This window comes from Lissotriton helveticus, chromosome 1_1, assembly GCF_964261635.1.
Source record: "Lissotriton helveticus chromosome 1_1, aLisHel1.1, whole genome shotgun sequence".
Lineage (NCBI taxonomy): Eukaryota > Metazoa > Chordata > Amphibia > Caudata > Salamandridae > Lissotriton > Lissotriton helveticus.
The window spans coordinates 75,751,191-75,757,544 of record NC_136057.1 but is presented as its reverse complement, the minus strand read 5'-3'; the positions used below and the strand labels follow the sequence as shown (position 1 = coordinate 75,757,544).

Below are 6,354 nucleotides of genomic sequence, written 5' to 3'. Positions count from 1 at the left end.
GTGGGAGTTGGTTTTTTGGGGGGCGACCATGGGGCCTGGCACCCTGACTTTTCTCTCCTGTTTCCATGTCCCTTCCCCTCCTGTTCCCCCTCGTCCTCCTTCCCTGGTCTTCTGCGGGATCTTCTAGGACACATCACCTCTATCTGGAGATGTTATTTTATTTATCATTTTTCCTGTTATCAATGTCGTCACACCAGTTCTAGTTTACACAGTATCTTGGACTCTGCTGAATTGATAAACTTCAATCCCTGTTAAATGCTCATTGTGTATGAAAAGTCAATAAAAAAATTTGATATTTAAAAAAGACACGGAGTGGTGTCACTTAACATTTGACTTTGACAATTCCAAAGGAAGAGACATTACTGAATTTATAGACATGACCAGAAGAAATGTAAAGTGATAAAATTAACAACCAAGTCTCGCTAAAATTGACATTCAATTTAACATTCCACTGAACTGTGTGCAATACTCATGGTGAAATATAAGTTTTGCCACTAAAATGTGGGACAGAGGGTCTGCTTTGTGCCGAAAAGTCATGTGTGAAGTTCTAGTTAATCCCCATATTTTGGAAGAATGAGCCAGGTTTGAGTGACACTTCAGACCGACCTCCAAATGTGTGAGTGTCACTCATGATGAGTGAGGTTTGAGAGCTCTGATGTATGCACGTCCGAACAAATGTTGCTGTCGAGACATTCAAGGCTGCTTGCATGACAATGCTACAAAGAGTTGACGCACTCACTAATCAATGGTGTATTGATGACGAGCGTACTATAATATAGGGGCCTATGTGAAGGAGTAGAATATTTTCGAGTAGTCAAATGCCCCTCCCCTGTTCTTCAGACCAGTAACACCCACTCATTTTTATGATACAATGCAAACTGTGTGAGAAATTTCTGGTTCATACTTGATATCTCTATCTTAGGAATTATTTGTTTCAAAGATAAACTGCTTTATTTTTTGTCAGTGAATCTTTGTTGAGAGAGGATGGTGGTTACTGTAAACAAAACAACAAAGCCTGGAAGAGGCTGGTGTCTTAATATTTTAGGAGACAGTTGTGCTCTTAAACCAGAAACTCAAAACCTAATTAGAACCTACAATTCAGTCTTGTTCGAGGATATAAAACCGTATCAAATATAAGGAAAAAAGCCACAGACATAGGAAAGTTAGAAATAAGCTCCTTCAATTGTCGCTTTGACACATGACCTATGCCACATTGTCACTGATCTGGTGTCTTATACTCCATGGTATTTATCTCTGTTTACTTTGCTATCCAGCACCTTGTCGATTTGAAAAACTGCAAATAAATTATTTCAAAGAATAAATAAGCTGTCCAGTTTAATTGCAAAACTGACCGAAATACTCATATATTCATTAAAATACCGATATATTCATTGAAATACAGATATATTCATTGAAATCCAGATATATTCATTGAAGTACAGACTGCCACTTCCAGTTGTCACCTTTCTGTAAATACTCTCTAATCCTTTACGTCAGTGTTTGGAAGATGCTCATCAGAAGTGAAGCTATAAATGCTTTTTTACAGCAGCAGCCAAGTGTGAGGCCCTGTACTTGAACTGTCTGACCCTTAAAAACATTCACGTCTGTGACATCTGAAATCCAAGGTTTTTACAGCTATACATGCTTGTTTGTGTGAAATGTAGTCACTGCTGGAGCCTGGAGGTGGCGGTTCCGTCAGCGGCAACCAGAGGGCGCTCCTCACCTGCTGGTGAAACCCACTGAGCTGCACATTGGATGAAAGAGAGAAGGGTTTCCTCCTCCGGGTCACCGGCAGGAGAGACAGCACAAGTAGCGGTGGTGACATTACTTCCGGCCTCTCCTGGTGAATGCAGCCTGCTGCAGAGGAGGAAGGAGCCCTGTCTGTGCAGTTACCTCTATAGACCCTCACAGACCCCAGATCTGCCCCCCTGGAGGAGGAGAGAGCCCGGACAGGTTTCTGCTCAGGTAGGAGAGCTGCTAAGTCACTTGGCTGCAATTTATGAACCATGGATCAGTTTCCCCCGGCCTGGCATTCACGGTGAGGTCTTCCTGTTGATGAGCCTGAGTGGGGAGCAGAGGAGGTGAGGCCTGGGGGTGCAGAGGAGATGAGGCCTGTCCAGGGGTGCAGAGGGGGGGATGCCTGTCCAGGATAGCAGAAGAGGTGAGGCCTGTCCAGGGGTGCAGAGGAGGTGAGGCCTGTCCAGGGGTGCAGAGGAGGTGAGGCCTGTCCAGGGGTGCAGAGGAGGTGAGGCTTGTCCAGGATAGCAGAAGAGGTGAGGCCTGTCCAGGGGTGCAGAGGAGGTGAGGCCTGTCCAGGGGTGCAGAGGAGATGAGGCCTGTCCAGGGGTGCAGAGGAGGTGAGGCTTGTCCAGGGGGAGGCGAGGAGGTGAGGCCTGTCGAGGGGTGCCGAGGAGGTGAGGCTTATCCAGGGTTACAGAGGAGGAGAGGCCTGTCCAGGGGTGGAGAGGAGAGGCCTGTCCAGGGGTGCAGAGGGGGGGATGCCTGTCCGGAGATGCATAGGAGGTGAGGCCTGTCCAGGGGTGCAGAGGAGGAGAGGCCTGTCCAGGATAGCAGAAGAGGTGAAGCCTGTCCAGGGGTGCAGAGGAGGTGAGGCCTGTCCAGGGGTGCAGAGGAGGAGAGGCCTGTCCAGGGGTGCAGAGGAGGTGAGGCCTGTCCAGGGGTGCAGAGGAGGTGAGGCCTGTCCAGGGGTGCAGAGGAGGTGAGGCCTGTCCAGGGGTGCAGAGTAGGAGAGGCCTGTCCAGGGGTGCAGAGGAGGTGAGGCCTGACCAGGGGTGCAGAGGAGGTGAGGCCTGTCCAGGGGTGCAGAGGAAGAGAGGTCTCTCCAGGGGTGCAGAGGAGGTGAGGCCTGTCCAGGGGTGCAGAGGAGGTGAGGCCTGTCCAGAGGAGGGGCAGAGGAGGAAAGGCCTGTCCAGGGGTGCAGAGGAGGAGATGCCTGTCCAGGGGTGCAGAGGAGGTGAGGCCTGTCCAGGGGTGCAGGGGGGAGAGGCCTGTCCAGAGGTGCAGAGGAAGAGAGGCCTGTCCAGGGGTATTGAGGAGGTGAGGCCTGTCCAGGGGTGCAGAGGAGGAGAGGCCTGTCCAGGGGTGCAGAGGAGGAGAGACCTGTCCAGGGGTGCAGAGGAGGTGAGGCCTGTCCAGGGGTGCAGAGGAGGTGAGGTCTGTCCAGGAGTGCAGAGGAAGAGTGGCCTGTCCAGGGGTGCAGAGGAGGTGAGGCCTGTCCAGGGGTGCAGAGGAGGAGAGGCCTGTCCAGGGGTGCAGAGGAGATGAGGCCTGTCCAGGAGTGCAGAGGAAGAGTGGCCTGTCCAGGGGTGCAGAGGAGGCGAGGCCTGTCCAGGGGACAGAGGAGGTGAGGCCTGTCCAGGGGTGCAGAGGAGGTGAGGCCTGTCCAGAGGAGGGGCAGAGGAGGAAAGGCCTGTCCAGGGGTGCAGAGGAGGAGATGCCTGTCCAGGGGTGCAGAGGAGGTGAGGCCTGTCCAGGGGTGCAGGGGGGAGAGGCCTGTCCAGAGGTGCAGAGGAAGAGAGGCCTGTCCAGGGGTATTGAGGAGGTGAGGCCTGTCCAGGGGTGCAGAGGAGGAGAGGCCTGTCCAGGGGTGCAGAGGAGGAGAGACCTGTCCAGGGGTGCAGAGGAGGTGAGGCCTGTCCAGGGGTGCAGAGGAGGTGAGGTCTGTCCAGGAGTGCAGAGGAAGAGTGGCCTGTCCAGGGGTGCAGAGGAGGTGAGGCCTGTCCAGGGGTGCAGAGGAGGAGAGGCCTGTCCAGGGGTGCAGAGGAGATGAGGCCTGTCCAGGAGTGCAGAGGAAGAGTGGCCTGTCCAGGGGTGCAGAGGAGGCGAGGCCTGTCCAGGGGACAGAGGAGGTGAGGCCTGTCCAGGGGTGCAGAGGAGGTGAGACCTCTCCTGGGGTGGAGAGGAGGAGAGGCCTGTCCAGGGGTCAGAGGAGGTGAAGGCCTGTCCAGAGGGGGAGAGGCCTGTCCTGGGATGCAGAGGAGGAGAGGGGTGCAGAGGAGTTGAGGCCTGTCCAGGGGTGCAGAGGAGGTGAGGCCCCTCCAGGGGTGCAGAGGAGGAGAGGCCTGTCCAGGGGTGCAGGGGGGAGAGGCCTGTCCAGAGGTGCAGAGGAAGAGAGGCCTGTCCAGGGGTATAGAGGAGGTGAGGCCTGTCCAGGGGTGCAGAGGAGGAGAGACCTGTCCAGGGGTGCAGAGGAGGTGAGGCCTTCCAGGGGTGCAGAGGAGATGAGGGCTGTCCAGGAGTGCAGAGGAGATGAGGCCTGTCCAGGAGTGCAGAGGAAGAGTGGCCTGTCCAGGGGTGCAGAGGAGGCGAGGCCTGTCCAGGGGACAGAGGAGGTGAGGCCTGTCCAGGGGTGCAGAGGAGTTGAGACCTCTCCAGGGGTGCAGAGGAGGAGAGGCCTGTCCAGGGGTCAGAGGAGGTGAAGGCCTGTCCAGGGGTCAGAGGAGGTGAAGGCCTGTCCAGAGGAGGAGAGGCCTGTCCAGGGGTGCAGAGGAGGAGAGGGGTGCAGAGGAGTTGAGGCCTGTCCAAGGGTGCAGAGGAGGTGAGGCCCCTCCAGGGGTGCAGAGGAGGAGAGGCCTGTCCAGGGGTCAGAGGAGGTGAAGGCCTGTCCAGAGGAGGAGAGGCCTGTCCAGGGGTGCAGAGGAGGAGAGGGGTGCAGAGGAGTTGAGGCCTGTCCAGGGTTATAGAGGAGGTGAGGCCTGTCCAGGGGGCAGAGGAAGAGTGGCCTGTCCAGGGGTGCAGAGGAGGTGAGGCCTGTCCAGGGGTACAGAGGAGGTGAGACCTGTCCAGGTGTATAGAGGAGGTGAGGCCTGTCCAGGGGAGCAGAGGGGGTGAGGCCTGTCCAGGGTGGTACAGAGGAGGTGAGGCTTGTCCAAAGGGTGAATAGGAGGTGAGGCATGTCCTTTCAGGGGGGTTGCAAAGAAGGTGACGCCTGTCCAAGAGATGCAGATGAAGTGATGCCTGTCCATGGGTGCAGAGGTGATGAGGCCTGTAAAGCTGGTGCAGAAGAGTTGAGGCCTGTTCCATGGGGGTGCAGAGGAGGTGTGGCCTGTCCAGGGGTGCAGAGTATGTGATGCCTGTCCTGAGGGCTGCAGAGGAGATACCTGTCCAAGGGGAGCAGAAGAGGTGATGCCTGTCCTGAGGGGTGCAGAGGAGATGCCTGTCCAGGGGTGCAGAGAAGGTGAGGCCTGTCCCAGGGCGTGCAGAGGAGGTGAGGCCTGTCCCGGGGCATGCAGAGGAGGTGAGGCCTGTCCCGGGGCAAGCACAGGAGGTGAGGCCTGTCCCTGGGTGCAGAGGAGGTGAGGCCTGTCCTGAGGGGTGCAGGGGAGATGCCTGTCCAGGGGTGCAGAGGAGGTGAAGCATGTCCTGTCCATGGGGTTAAGAGCAGGTGAGGCCTGTCCAGGGGTGCAGAGGAGGTGAGGCCTGTCCAGGGGTGCAGAGGAGGTGATGCCTCCCCAGGGGGAGGAGAGGAGGTGAGGCCTATCCTTGGGTGCAGAGGTGAAGAGGCTTGCAAAGCTGGTGCAGAAGAGTTGAGGCATGTTCCGTGGGGGTGCAGAGGAGGAGAGGCCTGTCCAGGAGTGCAGAGGAGGAGAGATCTGTCCAGAGGTGCAGAGTAGGAGAGGCTTGTCCAGGGGTGCAGAGGAGGTGAGGCCCGTCCAGGGGTGCAGAGGAGGAGAGGCCTGTCCAGGGGTGCAGAGGAGGAGAGATCTGTCCAGAGTTGCAGAGTAGGAGAGGCTTGTCCAGGGGTGCAGAGGAGGTGAGGCCTGTCCAGGGGTGCTCACGTCATGGTCCTCACAAGGCCCTGGCTCACGTCATGGACCTCACAAGGCCCCAGCTGACGTCCTGGTCTACCAAGCCCCTGCTCATGTGCTGGTCCATACCAGGCCCAGGCTCACATCCTGGTCCTCACTAGACTCCGGCTCACGTCCTGGTCCTCACTAGGCTCCGGTTCACATGTTGGTCCATACCAGGCCCCGGCTCACATCCTGGTCCTGGCTCACATCCTGGTCCTGGCTCAAGTCCTGGTCCTCACAAGGCACTGGCGCACGTCCTGGCCCACCAGACCCCGGAACACGTGCTGGTCCATACCAGGCCCAGGCTCACTTCCTGGTCCTCAAAAGGCCCTGTCTCACTTCCTGGTCCACCAGGCCCTGGCACACATCCTCATCCTCACAAGGCCCTGGATTATGTCCTGGCCCTCCCATGGCCCTGGCTCATGTCCTGGTCCTTACAAGGCCCTGTCTCACGTCCTGGTCCTCACAAGGCCCTAGCTCAATTACTGGTCCTCACAAGGCCCTGGCTCACGTCCTGGCCCACCAGACCCTGGAACACGTGCTG

The 6,354-nt window shown here is 57.0% G+C and overlaps 1 protein-coding gene across 1 annotated transcript in view; it reads left to right on the top strand.

Moving 5' to 3' along the window:
* Positions 1 to 1,845: 1,845 nt before the first annotated feature.
* The window catches only part of LOC144830415 (uncharacterized), a 73,049-nt gene continuing 68,540 nt past the window's right edge, over positions 1,846 to 6,354 (top strand). The window contains exon 1 of the mRNA XM_078688913.1: positions 1,846 to 1,965. The gene's annotated coding sequence lies outside the window, so the exon portion shown is untranslated. The remainder of the gene's footprint in view (positions 1,966 to 6,354) is intronic.